The sequence below is a fragment of the Gallus gallus genome, chromosome 4, assembly GCF_016699485.2.
Source record: "Gallus gallus isolate bGalGal1 chromosome 4, bGalGal1.mat.broiler.GRCg7b, whole genome shotgun sequence".
Lineage (NCBI taxonomy): Eukaryota > Metazoa > Chordata > Aves > Galliformes > Phasianidae > Gallus > Gallus gallus.
Genome location: NC_052535.1, coordinates 34,065,243 through 34,088,743, shown reverse-complemented (window position 1 = coordinate 34,088,743; position 23,501 = coordinate 34,065,243). Strand labels below are relative to the sequence as shown.

General features: G+C 36.2%; 1 protein-coding gene across 7 annotated transcripts in view; it reads right to left on the bottom strand.

The window, feature by feature from the left end:
• Positions 1-23,501, bottom strand: part of JADE1 (jade family PHD finger 1) — a 150,634-nt gene that overhangs the window by 84,062 nt on the left and 43,071 nt on the right. For 4 of the 7 annotated variants that reach the window (XM_046941074.1, XM_046941072.1, XM_046941070.1 and 1 more), the window contains 2 exons: positions 21,980-22,091; positions 18,295-18,385 (listed from right to left, as the gene is read on the bottom strand). The exons of 2 other annotated variants lie outside the window; for them this stretch is intronic. The gene's annotated coding sequence lies outside the window, so the exon portion shown is untranslated. The remainder of the gene's footprint in view (positions 1-18,294; positions 18,386-21,979; positions 22,092-23,501) is intronic. One more of the 7 variants, XM_046941069.1, reaches the window with a different exon arrangement.

Below are 23,501 nucleotides of genomic sequence, written 5' to 3'. Positions count from 1 at the left end.
TTTTTTTATTCTGAACTAAGTCTGTTGTGATACAACTCTTTTCTCTGGCTGCCTGGAACTGTCAACATCTATTCATCTATTGTAAATTGCTTCTGTGAGAACGAAAATAACGTATGTCCGGTATGTGGTGATAGTCATAGAAGATATAAAGAGATTCACACACACCGTGCAAGTATCAAGTATAGAAATAATGCTAAAAGGGAGACAGACTGTTATTGATACCACGCAGGGAAGGGAACAACTACATTTCCAAGGGAGAGGCAAAGAGGAATCCTAAATTTAGAACCAAATTCAGAACTGAAGCCAAGATACTGTCACCACCAGAGCTGCGTGAACATCTCACAGAAAATCCTTCAACAGTGTGAAACCCAGCTCCTTTAGGTTTAGAAGGAGGAAGTAAAATCAGCTCCTTTTATGTGAATCTTCTGTACCCATCAAATAAAAAAAATATTCTTCAATTAAAAATTAAAATTGGAAACACTTTTCCCTCTGCCCAGCTATATGCTTTTTAAGCTGATCATATGCCTTTCGCATTAACTCCATAGTCAAACTTTTGTCAGCTGGTCACAGCATACATCCGCTGAATCAAATGAGCCTTGTGTGTTTTTGCAGTACCTCAGGCCTCTTTCACAAAAGACAAGCATTAATTGAAAGTCGCTCCCTGTGATAAGAAATTTCACTTTTGCCAAGAGGTATTAAGAACAATTTGAAAGACAGGAAAATGCCAGAAGTGTGAAACTGTATGAAAAATATTTTGTTCAAAGTGAGATGATGTGATATCCCAGTCAGATCATTCCATAAGCTAGTGCTTCCCTCTACCTTTCCACATTATTTTCTCAGACCTACTCGTACATAATCTGGTCCACTTTGTTCTCTCCTCCCAGGAAGTAGTATATTAATGATACCTTCTGGGGTTGTATTCAAAATCCTGGTGTTTCCTATTCAGCTTTCACCACTTCCTTTTAAACCTAATGAGAAAAAATGTTACGGAACAGAACGCTTGTCCCTTTGCTTACAGGAAAAAGGGTGTGGGCACATATGCACTAAGAGGTACATATAGAACCCATATGGGTTCAAAAATGTAGAGTATATGAAGCACTTATTTACGCTGATTTTGTGTGTGTGCACACGTTCTTTGTTTTTCCCCTCTCTCTTTCACCACATCACAGACCTAGATATCGGACTTTCACTGCAAAAGCAGGACACTCCATCTCATCAGGTCATTCACTTCCTAAACATTTCCCTCCAAAATTTACATCTAAAAATGAAATCAGAATGGGATTCAGCTGTGCTTCCCAGACTGCTTTCCAACCAGAGGGTGCCAGTCCAGCTTGCTAGCAAAAGCTTAGCAGATGTAAGATAACTGTTGCAGCTAGCAGCATTTTATACGCTGCTGCATTACTGCAGTTATACTTCAATCCATCTTTCTCAGCCTCCTCCCAGTTCCTAGGTAGGAACTGACAAGAAAAAATAAGAATCTTAGATAGTATATTGCTTACGATAAGAAATTTTTATTAAATTATGTGAACTGCAACAATGAAGTGTCTTAATGGCTAAAGACAGAAACTCATTACTACTTACACCAGCAAAAATGACTGAGTCTCTATCACACTGATCTTGCTGCTGCAAAAGGAACCAGCCACCAGAGAAGGAAAGAGCTGATAAAGGCAACCGAGTAGCTTTAAAAACACTGAAATTGAAGAGAATACTAAATTCTGATCCCACAGCACAACACAACCTTTCCAGCTACACACACTGCTGCAGCATTTGCTAAAATCAGATTGTACTTTTAAGTTGTAGCTCACACTGGGAATGCCTTAGTATTTACAAGAATTGCAGGCCATTATTTCTAGGCCCAAATCCATGGATTCATCCTAGCTGTGCTGTTGGTTTGTTCTTAAACCACTGTATTTTCTTTTCAAACCCTAGAGAATAGAAAACTCACCATTTAAAATAAATTTCTCGAGAACTCTAGGAACAGATTACAAGGACAATTCAGCTGTTTTGGAACATGGCCTTATTTATAAAAAACATAAGAGTTCCTTGTTTTAAGTCAGGAATTTAAAAAGGCAGGCTTTGAATCATCCCTTTTAAAGATTTTGAGATTTATTTCAATGAGAAACACAAGCATATGTTTGTTCATTCGGGCTTTTATATTAGAACTTTTCCTTTTATCTTTCTTCAGCGTTTAGGGATTCCTTCATTACATGAAATTAAAACCCTTCACAAACAATTTGGAACATACGAGGAAGAATAGCAGGTGTGAAGTTCTTGCCCAAAACCAGGAACAGCTCCTACTAGATCTCCATTTTGTTTCCATCTACCACTATACAAAAATCTCCCCCTATAAACACACATCAACAAAGCCAATTTGTACTAAAAGATAAAGGGAAATAAAAATATCACACAACATTGTGCCCAATTTTTCCAGAAGACTACATAGGAGAGAAGACTGAAAACATAATGGGGGGATAGTGGGAACTTACAAAAGAGCTGAGCATTCATTTCAACTTTTTGTTTCTCCAATGGAAAGTGATTTTTGTTTTAACTAAAGCTAATATAAATGAACGTTGAAGAAAACCATTAATCAGTCATCAGCCATCATTTTTGCCTTTAAAAGCATTTAGAAATTTTCTATTTTCCTTCCCATTCTGAATGGAATCCAGTCTGAATGTTCACTTTCAAATCAAGCTTTTCAGCTAGGACTTCTTACTAGTTGGCCTACAGTTCTTTCCTACATACAGAGAAGAGAGAAAAAATAAAAAGTCAGGGTTTTGTGTACTCTTTCCAAAACTTCTTCCCTGTCCTTGCCGATCACTCATTTAGAAAGAGCTTTTCAATCACATTTTCAAGTAACTTAGAACAGTTAATGCATTCGTTTAACCAATCTGTAATGGAGCTAAAGTCACTTAAGAGCTGAAAATTATTACTCCCCATGCCTTTTACCTTTGCAGTTCTCATTAAAGGAATCCTTTTTATTCGGAGAGGACTTCAAGCATGAAATTATTGCAATCACAGAATGGTCTGGGTTGGAAGGGACCTCAAGGATCATGAATCTTCAACCTCCCTGCCAGGCAGGGCCACCAACCTCCCCATTTACTAGACCAGGTTGCCCAGGGCCTCATCCAACCTGGCCTTGAACACCTCCAGGGATGGAGCATCCACAACCTCTCTGGGCAGCCCGTTCCAGCACCTCACCACTCTCCTGGTAAAGAACTTAATATCACTTCCACTCTGTTTTGGTGCTTTCCTTCTGCAAACCAGCTCTACCCTGTACTGTGGCAGCATTTTCTGTCATCTTGTCATCCTTCACGTGACTTCATATATATCACCTGCTTGCATTATTAATCTAGGAATGCAAGGCAAAAGTTTAGCTGGTGAAAGGTTTGTGCCTTTTTCTAGAATAGTAAAAGGCCATTGTATAAGCAGAGAAAGCAAACCAAGAAGTATCCAAGGGATGAGTTTCATTTCCTTCAGTCAAAATACATAATAATTCCCATTCAAAATGAATATAGTTTAAACATACAAAATGCCACAAAAATGCATAGAGTACTGTAACACGCACTCAGTATTAGCAGTCAATGATGAAAAACATCTGTATGTGAGGATACACGTCATGAAACACAAGCAGTCATGTAAACAATGGTCTATGATATACCTTAGTACTATGAATTGCAGGATGTAGGCTTTTAGTCAGATGGCCTCTACAAGTAGCCTCATTGCACAGAAAATAAACAGCTGTAAACTCTATTTTTTAAAATAAAGTTATAGTATAGTCTATATATAATATGAAGAGCCGCTTTCTTACATCTTTATGTCACAAAGTATATTTACATTCATCAGTTTCAGGCATGTAAAGTTAGAAAAGTTTTGTTAGCATTTCAGTTTTGGTATTTGGCCCATCTGTGTGTAAATTTACCCACCAATTTCCAGAATACAGAGAAAGGCAGGCACCAAAATCTTAAATAGACTCACATAAGAATTTAACAATGAAATACGGCTACAAAAGGAGCACAATAAGTTCACAGATCTGTCTTCATCTTCACATGATAAATAACATGTGAAGCCATCAAAAATACATCTTACAACAGAAAAAAAACAGTTACTTGATTGAACCTCAATTTTACTCTTATTTTTAGCAAAAAAAAAAAAGGAGAGAATTCTCAAATACAGCATAGAAACTTCTGAGAAAGACATAACAGTACTGCAAAATAATGTCAACAAATAAGAGCAAAAGCTCAAAGCCACTAAGTTCTTTGACACTTCACAACTGCAGCTTCATCAGAGAACGGAGACTGGTGGACTTGCGCATAGTGCTAACTCCTGGGATCACTAATGATAAATTGCCATATAAAACATAAGACAACAAAAACTTGATGAGGAAATACTGAACATGAGTAGCCAAACCACCTGCGTGAAAAATAACTGGCAAGATGAAAAGTTTTTTGTGTATACTGCAAGCACATGAGAAAGAGGTGAGTACAGCTATCCAGATTTATGGCTTCCTACTGGAAATAAACCCTGATATGCAGTATCATATCATTGTACATGGTCTATCACATTGTTAGATGTTAATTCTACTTCAAGTTTTGCACCTTCTAGATCTAAAAACAGTGCTGAACTATCATCATTGAAGGTATCAATGTTTGGATCACAGACTCTCATGATTTCCGAGCAAACTTGTTTTTCTTGCATATATTTCCACAAAGATCCAGAAGCATTTTGAAGAATACTCACACAAAATATAAGCTCTAAACAGAAATTTAAATCTGTTCTGAACATTTGTGGACCAGGTACACATTATGACATTACTGCATTACCCAGGGCAAACCTTTCACTGACCAAACTGTTTTTCCTCAAAGGAAAACAAAACACAGTGCCCCAAATGCCTCTGTGACAAACTATTATCCCTCGCTTTTGTAAGTTTTTAATAAGTTTTAAGGTTTTTTCATAAGTTATATGTACAGAAGTAAATTGCAAAATTTGCTAATACAAAAGCATTTAAGAATGTTACACTGCTGCAGGTAATTTTTGAAATTATACATAATAAAACAGCAAAACACAAACTTGGACATACTTGTAAGTAAAGGCTGCACATATAAGAATATGTGTATATAAAAATTAAGAAAGAAAATAAAGACTACATACAGTAGAAAGGATGAGAAGTAGGAAATTATATTCCATGGGAAAACATCCAGGCACACAGCAGCTGGGATAGTCCAGTACTAGGGCTGAGAAAAACAAATCTGAGGAGGGACACCAAATAATATCTGAAAGCAATATTAAGTCAGTTACACATGGCATCAGAAGCAGCCGTTGGTGGTATGGCAGCTTTTGGAGTGACCTGTATGTGTGTGTGTGTGTATATATTTTATTTATAATCACTGTAATTTCTCTCTTCCTTTTCTGTCTTAGTTTTTATTTTAATCTAAGAGTTCTACCTTTTTTCCTGACTCTCTCCCCCATCCCACTGGAACTGGGGGTAAGTGAGCAAACAACAGTGCCGTGTTAACTGCTTGCCAGGTAAAAGCACAGAACAAATCTTCATGTAGGTGAAGATCTACTATTTACTGGTTTTTAAAAGCACAATTTCAGTTTTGGATGTTTCCTTCAGCAGACAGCTAGCTGTTGCCTAGAACTATAAACATCCTCCATTTATTCTGTGAGTAAACACCACAGCTGTGAGTTAATCTTTCTGGATATGGTTACTGGGAAGGGTAGTTTGGAAGATCTAAAAAGTGTCACAATTCTTTTACACTACATGAACATTTGAAATGGTGGACTTAACTACCCTTCACTAGGATCAGAAATTCTTACTATGACTGTACTTACAGCCACTCACTTCCTTCTAGCAAAGGCACATTAATTCTGTTGTTGAGTTTTAATGTGGATGTGACTCTTCATCCAGAGCTTCACCTGTGAGGAAGGAGTTCAGAAGCCACAGCAAGAAGAAATCCATGTCTGAATCACTGGCTCATTCTGATTAAGAACAAGTGGATTCCCAAAATGGAGTATTTATGGAAAGAATTTTAAAACTCTGTGTTACGAAACTATCTGCTTCTGTGCTGTGCTGAAGAAAGTCAGAGTTGGCACATGTTTCTCATTAGCTGTACTAAAGCTGCTCAATTTCCCTAGAAATCCCTAGTTTATCCTCTGAAACAGGGTAATCTAGAAGGCTCCTAATTTTAGCTCTTCAGTCAGAAAGGGTAGCACATGCCTAAGCAGTGCTAAGTGAACACTGCCAAAATGTCTGCCATTATGTGGAACGCTAAAACAAATGAGCTTTCTTGGCACTTATATCATCATTAAAATCTTCACAATAATGCCTGAAAGCAGGGAGGACTTATAGATAATGCATCTTGCACATGAAGCATTCATATAGCCATCTAAAACATCTGGCAGTGAAGTCATGACACAGTGCTGTCTAAAAGCCCTGTCATATAACCTGTACCAATGTCATACTAACATCACCAAAAGAGAGGAAAAAACCAAAACAACCACACCAGCAACACGCTATCTATGAGTGAAGTATAAGCCAACATTCACACATTTACATAATAACCCCAGAATCCAGACACAAATAATTTTTTCTATTTGCTAGTAGATCTGAACAGGAAGAAGTAGAATGGGCCAAAGATATTACATAGTTTATCACTCTTTATAACAGAAGTCATATTTAGAAACATGGTGCTTTATACTTTCCTCAGATTTTCTCATTTTCAGGCAGATTAAATCACTTCTAAACTGTTTTCTTGTTTATTGAGAACAGCTTTCAAAATGAGGTAACTGAAGGAAATCTATCAATTTAGTATATATTTTCAAGCTAATAACGTTGACATATTTTTCAAATAAACCTCCAGTTTACCACAATCTGCTTTTAGACAAGACTCCAATTTTACCTTCAAATGGAAAGAAAGCTAAGTGACTTTCCTCATCTCACTTAATAGAGAGCATATGTACAAAGATAATACTGAAGGCTCATTCTGAGAAACTCTATTCTTCCTCTCACAGAGATGCAATGAGCTTTCATAGTAACACTGATATATAATGAAAGTACATGTTGCCATAAATCTCTTGCATTGTAGAGGTCACTTTAGAAAAAAAGCTACTGATGGAAGAAGCACCAGATAAACTAACCTGAAATACACAAGCACAAACAGAAGCACCTGATTTGACATTGTTAGAAAACAAACAAACAAAACCCACAGGTATATCTCCTGTCAGTTGCAAGGTCAGAATGAGAGCCACCTCAATCTGAAATTTTTAGAGAGAGGGTAGTAGTAGCAAAGGGACAGAGAAAGGGTGGAACATTTTACGTTCCACAAAGCATGAGAAGCAGCTTTGAAACAGAATTAAAGTCTCTGCATTACAATCTCTCTAGAATAATCCCAGGCGGAAATGCTACAATGAAATTGACAGTAACATTCATTTATAAATATTTATGCACCTTTATTTGATAGCAATGTCTTTGTCACTTACTTCTCCAGGTCTCAACTTTCGATACACAAAGGTTAGTTCACCTGCAAAGTTACTGTACTCACCATAGGAAAAGCCTGTAATAAAATTCCTTGAATCCCAGTCCATTCTTTGATTCATTACACCATGCCTATAAATCAGACAGCCTTTAATACTGCATTTAAAAGCAAATCAAAGCCAATTAATTCTATTGCACAAAATCCCATGTGATCAGGCCACTAAGATGGGGCATTGTAAAAATACAAGCATTCAGTTGTAAAATTAAAACAAGTATCCATTACCTGCAACTAAATATTAATAATTCCTGTTGTTGGTTCTTTTTTTCCTGATCTTACAAAGCCAGGCTGCATCAAGCCTTCCAAGTTTTGCCATATCAAATGATGACAAGAATCACCAAACAGTTCTTTAGCATGCTTTCCCATTCCTCATGTTATATCTGATTTATTTATTTATTTATTTTTGCAAGGGATTATAAGTTATCTCAGTAGCAAGAAGGAACAAAACCACATGGTTACAAATTGGTGATGTGAGAAACCTCAAAGTTGCATCCTCCCTTGGTTCTGTGCCAACCTATAGTTCATTTCAAGAATTGTTTCAAAGTTGTATTATAGAGCACATTCTTGTCCTTTTATTTTTAGCTGACAGCCAGCACAGATAGTCCCAATCCTACAGACATGCAGCTAGTAAGAGTAAGCAAGCAAATCATGAGAGAGACATCGATGGAACAGCTTAAGAGCCGCTTAGTTGTTAGGAGTAAAAAGATTAAAAAAACCAAAGACAAGCCTGTACAAAAAGATTCTGGAAAGCACTGGAAATATAGCTGCATTTGGAAATAACTTCTCATTGTGAAAAGTAAAAATCATGGAAGTCTTGGGCATAAATCTACACCAACATATAACTTGGACACTATGTTTACCTCAAGGAAAAAAACCAAAGCATCAGCAAAAGTAGTGAGAATTCATTCTTTGGTCAGCCCTTAAAACGTTTTCTCTTATTATGATATGAGGCATTAGTACTGTAGTGAGCAGTAGTGCTTTCTCTGCTTAGTCAGCTCTGAAGATGTTGTTCAGACATCTTTTGTGGTGGCAAAGTAGAACTTAAATTTTTGATGTGTTCATTTTCAAATAGACCAAAATCCATTTCCTTATTTATACATGTGAAGAGAAGACCCTGTGTTGCTGGCTTTTTTGTTGTTTTTGGTTGGTTAGGTTTGTGTTAGTATTTTATGTACAAAATTCCCTAAGCTGTATTGCTTATGCTGTTGACAGAAGCTCTACCTTCTGTGGCAGCACTGCTGCTAGCTTTAGGAAGGACATATTTCAAAAGTAAATTCAAAAGGCAATTCAACCAGAGCCTAAGTCTACATTTAGATACCAAAATACAGACAGAGTCCACTTTCAAGAGACCTGTAGGCTTTCTTGGCTTGGAAGCTTCATAATCTGTACCCACAGTTACACTTTAAATGGTTTGATCATTACAAGTTCTTTTGCAAATCACTTCCATCTAATGCAGTGGTAGCTGCTGTGGATTACCAGCTTATAAACCAAAAATTGTTATGAGGGGCCTTACTCTAAAGCATTGAGTATTCGCTGATATAACTGACTTTTTTGCACAGGCTACATGTCTGCAAATAAAAGTGCATGAGTTAAGTCAACCATAAGAAGTGCTTTTGTGTGGGTTTTTCCCCCCCCTTCAACAAACCTAAGGAAAGAAAATAAACAGCACCATAAAACAGAACACAGCATTTGAGTTTTCCTTCCAAGAAAGGAATCATCTTTGGAAAGCAATATCAGGAGAAATATCTTTTTACCCAGTAGTTAAGGAATTTGGGCAGTCACGCAGTCTCAAAACCTTCCTTTGCCCAAGATCTCACCACCTGATTTTCCATTGCTGCTGTTCCCATGCACATCCTACATATTTATCAATACTAAAGGAACAACAACAGATTAATGGTTAGGGAAACCAAAGCAAGGACACCACAAGAAAGGGGATACTTTAGTTATTTTTAAATTCTGTTTAAAACAGAAGTTTAAAAAGTTTCCTACAGCACATTAGACATAGTCTCTGGCCCCAGGACAGGCTTGGTGCTAGCTGCAGATCACAAAGGCAAAGGAGAAACTTAACATTATGCCAGTCCCTTGTGCAGCATGCACAGGTTGTGCCTACTCAGACCAGTTCTTTGGCCACATAAATCTCGATGCTTAGAGTGACAGCATGAGACTGACAAGCAATCCTGAACTGCTGAGTAAGCTGCTATGAAAAACAGAGATGCAGGAATGTGGAAAGCTTCATTTCTACAATTTATGCATTGTCCTGAAAGGTCACAGCCTAAAATTTAGAAATTTGACCATAGAAATGAGAGGCTAGTGAGTAATAGTCCACAAAAGCAGCTCCTTTGCATATTTCAAAAGGCACTGGCAGTTTTTAAAAAGTCTTGCAGTCACTGTTATGTTTTGGTTTTTTTTTTAATGACCAGATACATTACAGAATCATGTAATACTGTAAGGTGTTTTAGTCTGCCTTATTGCTCAGAAACAAAACCTCCAATACTGGGGCGGTGAGGAGATCAGCTGCAGCACCAGAATAGATGTAGAAATTTCTCCCATTATGTTGACTTCCTAAAGAAATAAACTGTAAGCCTCTGTTGGTTTGTCAGACACATTTCTTCAGAAATACAGAAGCATATACTGCTAAAACAGAGCCCAAGGAGTTCCACAAACACGAAATCTTGATAAATATAGAAGTCAGAAAAAAATTATTTGTTTTTTAAAAATATTTCATAAATGGTATGAAGAAAATTGCTGATCAGCTTGAAATATGGTTGCCATAAATCACCTTGAAGAAGTCACAAACCAAATGACAATTTAGAGTTGTTTCTTCATCCATTTGAGGGTGTTTTGTTTTAACAGAACTGCTTCCAGTCTGCCCCTGTAAAATCAATCTGCCTGGCATCAGTAGATTTCATACAGCTCAAAGCAAGCCAGGTAAGTAGGAGGGAAGCTTAACCAGCCTTTAGCAACCACTGTATGCAAGTTGAGAAGCTATTTACTCACTTGTTCTAGTAAAATCCTATTACAGTCAGCAATTTAAGGAATGAGGCATTATTTTCTAGCCCCAACACAAAACAATCAACAGAAAACATGAGGCAAGCTGTAAGCAAATAGAACCATATTGACAAGCATGATCTCTATTACCAGGAGGACCAAACAAGTACTCATAGAGAGATCACAAGTTACTCTTTTTGTCAGAGCCAGAAGTTCCTAGGATTCAAGAGCTTCCCAATCTAGAGCCTATACTAAATCCAGTATATTTCAAAATATTGCTTTTATAAGTGGTATGATGTACTGCTGAAGACTTTGAATGTACATCAAAGAGAACCAAAAGTGCAGTTGTTGAAGATAGCATTCTTTCCATTGTTCTCCGGATATCTGGAGGTATCACAATGGCAATCTAAAGTTTAAATAAATTAATAAAGTTAGAGGATCATTTATTATATATTTACATATGTATAGCCATTTTAATTAGTTATGGTAAATACATTTGTTTTATACACTTAAATGTGCCAGCATTTTAAGCAGTATAAATAAGATGTATGTTACTTTGTTATTTGATACAATTTAGTTCATTAAGGGAAATTTTTTTTAAAAAGACACCTGTACAGCCTTTGAGGATGTGGGGCCCAACGCTTAAAAGTATCTGTTAGAGCTTACTGTATTTTTAACCAGTAGTCAAAATGGAAATTTAGATGCTCTGGAAGAGTAACCTTAAAGGTGACAATTGGAGCTAAATTTTCAAGAAGTGCCACTAGCACGTAAAGTACATTTTTCAACTTTCAATTTTTCAAAATTACTGCTTGCATCCTAATATTGGCTGCCCATTAATCCATCATCTTTTAGTTGATGGTTAATAAATATTTGAATATTAAAGTTTGATTTAAGCTGAATAATGGCAAATAATTGAATCGTAAAGCTGAATAACAGTGATTATTCGGAATTAACCATATTATTAATTCTAATATTTGGGAAAAAATTCACAACATTTTCATTTTTAAAAACTTAACAAAAGTCAGGAATATGTTAAAAGCTTTAGTTCAGCTGACTTTGTTTTTCTTTATTGCACAATACCGAAATAGATCAGACTCTCCCCATCCTTTCTGCACATCCTATTAAAGCAAAGCTGCTGGATCAGCTTGGCTGCAGGCTCCTCTGACTCACAGATCCAGCAAAACCTCACTTCTTTTTGGAACAAGTCCCTCCTGCCTTTTTCGTGTTATCAGTCCCAACATAACCACAAAGTTATTCTCCACTCTCAAGTTAGGATTTGGCCTTTTGACACTTAGTGTCACGCTAAGTACTTCATTTGTCTTTAACAGTATTACCATTTAATTACTTCTTTGGAAGGCAATAGATCAATCAATACTAATCAGTTTATTTTGACATAGAATCTAGTATCCACACGTATGTAATCAAAATTGAATTTCACTTTTACCTTTAGGTTCTTAAGCATTTTTAGTAAGTCTATTGAAATGAATGGCTTACTAGGTGTCAATTTCTTCATTACAAATATTAATCACCTTTATGGTTTCTTTATACTAGTGCCTCAAGTGCAACTGATTTAAAATATGGACAGCTTTAGAACTAACAACTGGAATCTTCTGTGTCTACAAAAACAATAATCTGACAAATAATCAGGCCATTCATACCATGCTGCCACCTAGAGACTACCTAACAACTAATGAGAATTGAACTGACACTACTGCATTTTCCTCAACAAGAACACTGATAGGCAGGCAGGCAAAATGGACTGTATTTTCATGAAGCTCATAGATAGAGTATCCTTAAAGATTGCTCTCCTTCATCAGCTTTAGTTTAAAGTAACAAATGGGTTTAAAAGTTGTTAGGAGATGCACAGATCACACTCTTAGTCTCATTTCTTAAAGAAACAAGACTTGCAGTGTTTATTTCATTATCATATATGTGCCTTCCAAATAGATTAAATCAGACAGATTATTAGAACATCATACTGCAAAGTTTTCCAAATCATAATTAGTTTAGGAAGTACAGAGCCTTATCAAGTCAATCTGACCTTACAAACCAAGAAATCTTACAGCAAACAGCCAAATTCTGAGTTCGCTACTCTAAGGGATCAAACTCCCCTCAGCAGTATTCTGATGTGTGACCTGGGCCATTTTAGCACATTTCTGAAGGCTGCTTGAGAAGCCTGACATTTACTAAGTTCCTGGTGCACTCAGATTTCAATTAGTTTATTCCATTCTCTTCAGCTGACAGCACCTGACCTTCTGGATAACCCTCTTCAGACTTCCACATAAGCTTCACCCAGCCCTGTTCTAAAGAATCTATGCCTTTCCTGTGAAAGGAAGCCTCAGCAGTCTTGCAGAAGTCTTGGGTTCAAACTTTGTCCCATTACCAATTGTACCATAGCTGTTAATCAGTGGAATGTTTAATGAGATCAGTATAACTCAGCATAATGTACTCCTAAATATACTTACTATTGATTTCCTCCACTTGCTGGTGGAGTAATACTGGAGAGACCTCCAAAATATTAATTCATTTTCCAGGTACTTGTCACTTCCTAAGGCTGATTCTATCATTTAAAAAAATTCTATAATTTATCATTTAAAAAAAAAAGTATTCTATATCCAGGTGTCCTACTATTTCTGTCTCCTGGTATCCTTTGTCATTTTTTTCACACTATAAAACTCAGCTCTGGGCTCCGTGCGGCTATTTGCTTCAACATTAAACTCCATTCAGCACTTGTCTTTCCTTTCAGGTCTTGTCAGTGAAGAGTATACTTTTCTTTGGTGGAAGGCCAAATCAATTCTCATCCAGTTGTCTGTGAGGACATTTTAAGCTCAGAACTGCTTTCCTCAAATGCTCACAGAAGTGTTTTCCCAGGAAACCTTATCATTAATTTCATAGTTTCTGGCTAAAACATGTCAACTAGCATCTGTTCACAAGCCTGCATAAAACACTCCCTATTTTATACAGTCAATATTTTATTCCTTTTATCAGCCTTTGTAGAAGATTACACATTCTCATCAAGTTTCAACGCAATGTTGAAGTAAACCAACCAAGGTATTTCAGCATTTCTCAGACACAAAGTGTCATGACTGAGTAGAATCTTCCCCACAAAACATCCTGATCCCTATTTCTGTTACAACCCAACTTAATGTTTGCCAAGTTTCCCATAAGGCTGCATTACACAGTACCAAATAAATAAAAATAGAAACAACATCAAAAAACTCACTTGAACATCTTATTTCTTTCATGCCACAGGGGAACTCCAAAATGGAAAGTCGTCATTCAGAGACAGTAACACTAGTACACAAAGCTTTCTTCAAATATAATTGTAAGCATTACTTATTCTTAAGTACTGAAGATAACATTTCAAGGAGTCAGAAAATGCAAGCAATACCAAATGAACAGCAATTTCAATTTTAAATGTTTTCCATGCATGTTGCATTTTCTGTTTCATTTGGCGTGTTAAAAATCAAACTTGAATTAGAAATGTACAGTCAGCACAGTCAAATCAGCCTTCTGAAGCCTACCCCTTCACTTTTTCAAGTATAAATCACTAATTACATGTTAAATTATGTATTTTTAATATAAACTAGGAGCTCTCTCCTTGTCTACTAATTCTAGTGTATTTAATTAGTTACACTGATAGAGGCTTGCCTGCACAGGAAATGTGGATTGAGATCTGTTCTTAATGAGAAAGGAGTAAGCTTCCAAAGCTCTGTAATAAATTGTTCTGAAGCATGCTCTGCTTTTCCCCAAATGTTTATCCTTCACTTCTTCACAGCCTCTATTAACTGCACTCTCCTTCCATCTTATAGCTCACTCTTAAATATTTCTTAAATGACCTCCTAGTAAAAAAGCACAGTCTAATATTTCACAGGTGCACTCATGCTCTCTAGGGTTAATGTATCACCCTGTCATCACCACGGTCAACACATTCCTCACAATCACATTATCAGCTGTTTGTGTTGTTTCTGTCCTTATGGGGTGGTTGGGAACGCACAGAACTGCCGTGTGAAAGATTTCCAGGTGCAAGCTTATAGCTTTGCATCTGTTTTTCTTCTCGTGAGAGTTTTTTCCTCAAACCTTTATAGGATTTCCATGTGCTCCTATTATGTTATCACTAGCATATGAAATATACACAGCCTTTTAAAAGCGGACTTACTACTATGCAGAATGAAAGCAACATTAGATTATGAGATTAGGGTGATTTTAACAGGATTTCATTAATATAAACTATAAATAAATTAGTCCAGTCATATTCTTCACTATGATTAAGCTATCCAGCATTCTCAGCTGTCCTTCACTGCTTTTCAACTTACAGCTGCCTATCTCTAAAAATTCTGTTTGTCTAAAACCAGAGAGCTTTCTTTTAAATCATCATAAAAGGCAAACATTGCTTAGACAACTTCATAAATGAAAACTGTCAAAGAGGTTCTGACAGCAGCAGCAATTCTAAGCTTCATTTAAAAAAAAACAAAACAAAAATGCTCATCCCTCCAGAACTTTAGTGCCAGTTGGGTCCTGTCTTCAGGATGGGAAACAAAAGATCTGTTCATAACAGAATTTTAAAGAAGGCACATCTGCATTTAAATGTGCATTGCTTCATACACAGACTATTTAAAATCTGTAAAACTCAAAACATGCTGGAAATATTGTAGTGCTCAGTAGCTTTTTGCTTTGTCTACTAAACTTAAGGATTTTCACATGAGTTTTACCAAATACATACTAACTTCATCATCTCAAGAGATGTCATGGCCAAAAGACATCCTTTGGTCCACACCTAGGACCCCTGCATATGCAGATATACAGCTCTTTAGCACCTAACTTCAAGACTTCATGTTCACTGTCAGTCCAGAAGAGGGAAGCTGTCTCAAAGCCCAGCCTCACCAGTAGATTGATACTATTCTAGATTGTTGTGAATGAGGGAGAATGATTCTGCAAGTACAGATGCAAATCTAGGCTATTAAATCTCATTACTCAGTAGGGACAGTCATCACAGAAAGCTATGATAAAAACTAACAACGTACTCCTGAGCCTCTTACTTTCAAACCCTATGTATTTGACTTGTAAATCAAAGGGATTTTTATTCCATCTGCATTTACGTTTAAAGAGTTTGCTCCCATGCATTACAGAACTGCAGATTTCCATGGTTATAGAGATAAATAGAAAGGTAATGACAAATTACTAGGCTTTGTCACTGAATTATTGTAAAAATCTACAGAACATCACCTCTGCTTCTCCTACCTACAACATACTTTAATTCTATTCCTTCTTTTGCGCATAAGGTAGGTGAGTATAAAGGACTGGCCTACTCTAATATCTCCAAGCACTTTCATTTTGAAGAATTGAATCATACACTGAAGCTTAAAGGTGAAAATTCTGAAACTGCCTTGAAATCCCGAAGCTGCTTCTTCTGAAGCTGTTCTGAAACCCCAATAATTCTGTGGCATATCAGATAAACACATCTAATCCTTTTGAAAAGTCAGTGTCTAACTTACACTCTCTCCAGTGAATATAACAGACATGCTTAAGATTAATTTGTAGGTAGCAAGCTTTGCATCTCTTCTCACTCAGCCAAAAAGCACAAGCATTTTTAGTAGCTGCTATGTTACAAAATGAGACTTCATTAGAATTAGATCATGCCAAAATTGGGGTCCAGAAGATTTACATTCTGCCAGATTGCATACAATACTCCTGCCTAAGCTAACACACAAACTGAATTCCAAAAGATCCATTCACATAAAATGTTTTGAAATTCTATAGCATTAACCCCGCTCTGAGTTTCTGCCTGTCACTTCACCACTCCCTGACAAATAGCTTACAGTTACATCATTAATTGTACATTTTTAGACTACACGATCATATTTTCACTACAGTTTAGAGGAAATCTTGTATGAAGTCTTAAGCACTTAAGAAGAGAGAAGGGATTTATTCACAGAGGCCTATTTTCTCCAAAGGCTGATACAACTTGATCAGCAATGAAGAAGTTATGACAAAAAAATAATGGGGCAAAATGGCCAGCAAGTCTTAAAAAAAAAATATTGAAATGCAACCATGAATTTTAAGTACAAAAGACATTTTGGAGAGTTCTCAGTACTAAAATCATTTGAAACTGTAAGAGAATTATTATGTCACAGCCTGAACACCTGGTGAAGTCAGTGGCTAGCCCAGGAAGCACAGGTGCAAGCAATTCACCTGTGCTTCCAAAGTGACCAGAAAGAATGGATCCTGCATCCACCACTCCCTAGGCTCATTTAACGGCTAGCCCCCAAGAGGAAAATGCTTCCTGGATGAAGGCTGCTTCCTGATAAGGAGGGTTCTGTTGCCAAAGACTCTATCACCAGTTGTCTGTGTTAACGTTTCCTTCCATATAATTATTAATATTCCCAATGACACATAACTAATTTACCAGAAGCATTTTCACTGCTTCCAAGGACCAAAAGAAACAGACAACAAAAAGACCACAATCTAAAAGGAAATATTTTAAGTAATCCAACTTACTTAGTGCAAATTAAAAACAAAATCTAAAATGAAAGTACTGTACAACTTAGGAAGAATATGTTCTATGTATAACAAGACTTGTACAATAGAACAGTAGAACATCTATAAGCAAAATGAGTTTCAACAATGGACTTCTAAATAGTTTTCCAAAGCACACAAATAATCCACTTTTCATTTTTTGGATGCAATCCATTAGAGGAAGTTTTCCAGCAGTTTAAGTTAAATCTCTAAGAGACTGGTTTTGTTCATTTTGCACACGTTTCCCCATCAAAGTAAGGATGCTGAGCTCTAACAATGAGAAGCACAGTTCCACATAGGTAATACTAATTTAGTTCTTGTTAATTAACTAGTCAGTCCCTTTAACACATAACATAATGTTTTCTAACCAAGAGCAACATCACTCTCATTCACAAAATAACTTACCACATCCTCAAGGGGAAAAAAAAAAGCGAGACCTTACATTACACTGTTCTGTATTGAACTAACCAACGTTGATTTTTATCTGTTCAGGAGAGGCTCACTCTTCTCTGTAACCCATACTTTTGAAACTTGGCTGAGTAGTTTAGGGATGCAGAGAAATCAACCAGAAGACCAAACTTATTGACCAGAAAACGTAAAACAGATCTAGACAAGAGACTGATCATGCAGATGGAAAGGGAAGGGGAGGGAGGTAGCCAGACAGCCTCTGAAGCCAGTTGGTAACACAAGAACACAGCCGCATTTGAGCTGTAGGGCTTCAGATCTTTCTCACCTACATTGAGCTGGGAGCACTACCTAGGAAAGGCTACGGGCATAGCAGCAAGCTCCTTAGGGAAAGTCTGGGATAGGCTACAGGTAGCTCCTCGATAAGGTATCACAAAAGGAGGCTGTTTGTAGGCTCCCAAGATATAGGTTGAGTTAGGTTAGGAGCTGGCTCAAGGGATGTAGGCTTTGGAGACCCTGCTCTCTGTGGGCCTAAGGCTTAGTGCAGTTTAGCTGGAGTATGTTAGAGTGGGATATACTATCACTTTATAAGATCTAGAGGTCCACTGTGCTAGATTTAGAAGCGATGAGTAGGAAGATCTTTCAGCTAGGGAGCAGTGAATGCTTGTGGTAGCTTGAAGATAATATCTTGGAAGGAAAGAACTAAGTGGCAGGGGAGATGTTATATAAGACAAGCACCCCTTGTGACTGCACCAGTCCTCAAGGGAAGCAGAGCACTCAAACTCATTTTAAATGGAAATTAAGGTACTTTAAGTCAATTAGTAAAAATACCCTTGTTTTTAACCCTTCTTACCTCTCCCTTCCCTGCTTCAGCTACTTTTTCCAGCAGAACATCATAGAACAACCCACGAAGTAAGGAGTTTTCCACCACCATAGACGTTTTCCTGTAAAAATCCATAAATATCTATGCTGGCAGTTACAGTATTATAGCCATATATCAGCAGCTGTTTGTAGATTAATTTATGAAATGTGTTTGTTTGAGAAACTATTGCTATAAAATCACTTCAAGGTAGTACTGTTGTTGCTCTCATTTTTGGGAAGTACTTAGCAGCGAAGATGACCCAACAATAGAAACCAAAGCTAGTAAGTTCAACATGAAGTTGAAAAAGGAAAAATCGAAATTTACTAATACACCTTGTTACATCTGTAGAGAGTTTGTAGCTCACTTTTCAGTAAGATTTATTAAATTTTCTGGGATGAATAAAAGACATACAAAGGGTAGTTGAGAAAAAGTATTATTTAATTATATTTTAACCTAGTTTGACCATACTTTAAGATTAATTACTATCAAGTTTACCCACTACAGATGAAATTATTTGATTTGTCATACACTACAGAATTCCCTTGCAGCAGATATCACCATTTCTACTTGCTAGTATAAATCATAAACATCCTATACACCAGGGCCAAAAGTGGTTTAGAGACCAGAACATTCACAGAATGAACATTCATAATTATCTATCTCAGTTCAGTAAAAAAAACCAAACAGGAATACTCTTGCTGATGACAACTAAGTCACTACCCTGGGACTAAAATAAATTTAAAATTAAGGATTATCAGTTTCTTTTCTGCAAGATTTTTTTTTTCCCCCCCGCGGACATTCTTATAGTATGGCAGAAATACAAAACAAGATGTCATTTCTTTGGAGCAGGTCACACATGACCTTTGCTAAGTTTATTGCCTATTAAGTCAGAAAAATCTATGATGTTAACAGATTTTTTTTTTGTCATCAGTAAACAGTATTTCTATCAAAAAATTAAATTTATCAAAAATAAACATGATTTTATAATCTCACGGGTGTGTAACCCCTTAAAGTAAACTACTGTAGATAGCAGATAATTTATGTCTGTTTCTAAATCCATGTACTCTTACCATAGGTTGTAAAGCTATACAAATCATACCAGAATTCCTATGACAATGAAAATCCAAAAGCTAAGCTTGTCCCCATTTCACTGAAATGAAATAATAGAAGTAGTTGTGGAATACTACAAGATGGGAAAAAAAAAACAACCAGTAACACTTCAGACCTCTGAATGTACAACATCCCATGAACAGCACAAAATAGCAACAACCAAACTGGTGCTATAGCCCAGTAGCTAGAAGAAAGACCTCACCAAAATCACTGCTTTTTCATCCAGAACACAGGACAAATTGTAAAATAACAGTATCTTTTGGCTGCTTTTTCAGCCTAAAGAAAAATAAATATTTTGATGAAAAATAAAAACCAATATATATTCTGCAGAAATAGGTATTCTTTGTATATTTTTGACAAGATATTAAAAAAATAAAATCTTACTCCAATAAGAGTTTATCTTGTTTAGATATGTTAAAATTTGAGTTACCATGATATATTTGCATCTTTTAATTCTTTTACATTTAGTGGGTTATAAATAACAACGCTCATCTTGGATATATATATTCTTATAGTGCACTGTATTACATTTGCTATTATTTATTATTAGGTGTTTGTATGAAAATTTGAACTGATGAACTACATCAAAAGCTGCAAACAGATTCTACTACCAATCCAAGAAAAAAAAAAGTCAAGTGAAAACTTGATAAATAAGCAATGACAACAGTATGGATAGATGATGGATAAAAGGATATTTGTTGGTTAGACAGGAAACATTATCATGTTGAGGACTGGCAGTGGCTCAGCACTGTACAAAACAAGAAGAATAGGAAAATATGCTTCAGGCCCTAAGGTGGTTTGGGAATTTTTTTTTGTAATTATGCAACAGTCATAGTAAATTTTATGTACTAGCAATGATAAGCCTGTGATAAATTAATTATTTTAATGAATAATTTGAATCAAGATAGATTACTAATTTGTTTATAAAACATGATAGACTTCCATAAACATGATACAGCTCATCTCTAAGAAAACTGTAAGAAACATGTTTTACGAATTTGTTTACAAGTAACATAGACAGTTAGCAGACCAGTAGCTCAACAGTATCCCTCACAGTTGCCACAAAGACACAATACTCAGCAGTAAAAGATAGGCACACACTACTTGTCTCATTAAGTGCTTGTTAGGACACTTCCGAAAAAAAAAAAGTAGATAAATTAAACCTTTGCTTACTTACATATTTTGAACATAAAGACCTGTGAACTCTTATCACCAGTTAGTTTATAAGCAAAAGAATGAAAGGTGTAGAAATGAACGTTAACAAGCACTGTATTTCTAAGGAGAAGATGAATTCTAGGAGAAGCCAAAGGAAATCCTTTCTTCCTACCTTGCAAAGAAACTAATCAACAGCCCAATGAAATACATGGAAAGACTCTTCTTGGACTATTTTTCACCTGGCATTAACATTTACACACTTAAAGTAGCTATGCTGCAAATTCATTATGTGTTGCTCCAACATATCTCATCCAGTAAGGCAGTTTTATGAATTTGCATACCTCCAACTGATGCACCATTTTAATTTTTTTTTTCCTCTTTCAAAATGAATCTGTTTCATAATCTCTTCATTGTTAAGCAAAGAAACGCCCACTTGTTGCAAACGAATCTTATAGCAAATCACTTCCACAAAATGAAATAATATTGTACGCTAACTGTAAATCTAGGTTATAAATTAAGAAAAAAAAAAAATCAATAGACTAGCCTACTAAGAGAGTCTGTAGTGCCTCCCTTCTTGGAGATACTCAAAAGCCACCCCAATATGGTCCTAGGCAACCCTCTCTGGGTGGCCCTAATTGAGCAGTGGAGCAGATGGCCTTCAGATTCCATGATTTTTCTAACAAAGTTGCTCAGAGATAGCAAGTTTTCCACACACTGAAGGACCTGTAAATCCATTGTTCTTCTTTGAGTACTGTAGGATTTATGTCCATTATGAAAGAGCCACTAGGGATCAAGGCCCTCAGCAGCTGGGCTCTGTACCTTCATTCATTTGTTGAGATGTGCATTTTGTAGGCACTATGGGAAAACTCAATGGTTCAAAGCAGTTTTATCAAGTTGTTCCTGCTATTTCCAACCATTGTAAAAGTCTTGATTTCCTTCTTTCAGGCTTTCTGCTCCATCACTCAAAGACATATCATATCATTCTTTGAGAAACACACACTGTGCTGAGCAAAGGCTGTTTAAAGATTTAATATAGACATAAAGCACCTTGGACCGACAGTAATACCCAATGAACACAAGGAGGAGGTGGTAGTGTGGAAGAAGCTGCAAAGGCTGTTTTTTCAAAAGGGCATAAGACTTCAAAAGCATTATGGTATCTAGAGCCATACTGTGATGATTCCATGTAATTCTGAAGTTTAAACTGAGAGATGTACAATAGATCTACCTCTTCGCAGCTGAGAAGGGCTTGTGACAGTCATAGTTCCCTGCAACCTGGGAGCATAGAGAATTGGCCACAAAAACTGCAAGTAATCAGAAAAAGGAAGCAGAGGAAGTCATGATAATAACTTATTCTCCGCTTTCAAAGCAAGGCTGAAGAATGAGAAAGAAGATAAATCTACTTCATCCTTACTATATGTCAGAGTAAACCTCAGACAAGTGCAGTCACTTCCACAGATGTATTAGGTACAATCTCTTTGGTGCTGAGATTTCTTCTTCAAGGAACCGCAGCTGTTCACTGCCTCCTGTGAAACAGTATTAAAAGAAAAGTCCAGTGCATATCTTAAGAGTACTGACAAGGCAGAAATCACTATATGAAGCACATAAATAAATGACAACTAAGGAAACTAACAGATGCTGAGACACTGCTGTGTTAAAAGTAGACATGATGAAGAATTATATGAAACTGTATCCCTTAGAAATTTATGAGACACATTTTCATAGAAAAAAGGATGCCATCTGTAAATTTACAGTTACTTACACTAGTGGTAAAATCACGTTGGTCCCAAGAACATGAGAAGCCTTAATGCTTAGGTTAAGTCCTGTTTTATTTTCATGAATTACAATTTATACATACAGCAAGCACACAAATATATGAAGTTGCATCTGAGAGAATCTGTTGCTTTTGTAAAAGCCTGGATGAATCTTAATGTTGATTTCCATGGGAATGCACAGTGCCAATGCCCTAATTCCACAAAGTCTGACTATGCATGCTCAAAATCAAATACAAGATTTCCACAGTGGAATAAAATTATCTATGTGCTTACACTTAGATGTGTACTTCAGGGCTTTGTTGAATATAGGCCTAGATATTCTAGCTTGCTGAAGATGCTTTTTTTGTTTCAGCAGATCATTAGTAAGAATTTTATCTTGATCTTATTAAAAAGTATTCAGAACTTCTCTACATATGGGATACACTCAGATGTATCTGTATTTTTTCCCCTTAAGTATGATAGGAACATGAAATATTATCCTGTCAATATATATTCTAAATTAATTTCCGCTTACTACCATAAATCATTAATTGAAATAGAAGACATTTGAATAGCAAAACATGTTAAAATTCTAAACAAAAGACACCAGGAATTGATCTTTAAATTAAAAATAATGAAATATTGATCTCTTCAGAAGCACATCAAGACTTATTAAATCAAAGGGCATGTATTAATGCAAGCAAAACTACCTAACAAACTGCTGACCAGTCACATATAACAATGACCTACATAAACAATTAGGTAATTACTGCAAGAAGCGTCATTAAAATGGAAATCTACAAAAACAGCGCATCTGAAGTATCTCACTGAATCTGCTTGTTTACTGCCTCTTAACAATCCTCAAAGAACATGCTTAGTTTGCACAATACAATGATATTTGTATATCCACAATTGTTATTTACTTACTGCCTTAGCAATTCCTGTATTAGCCACATAGAAAAACGTAAAATCATCACAGAAGATGTATAGGGATAGATTCATTTCATTGTGCATATGATTAACACCTGTAGGCTAGATTATCCACTGACTGATATAGCTCCACTAGTTTCAAAATAAGTATGTTGATTCAGTCAACTGAGAAACTGGCCTTGTTATTGTGGGTATTTTTTTTTCCTGTAACCAGATGGAGGCAACTTAAAAAATATAATTGAGATTTCTTAG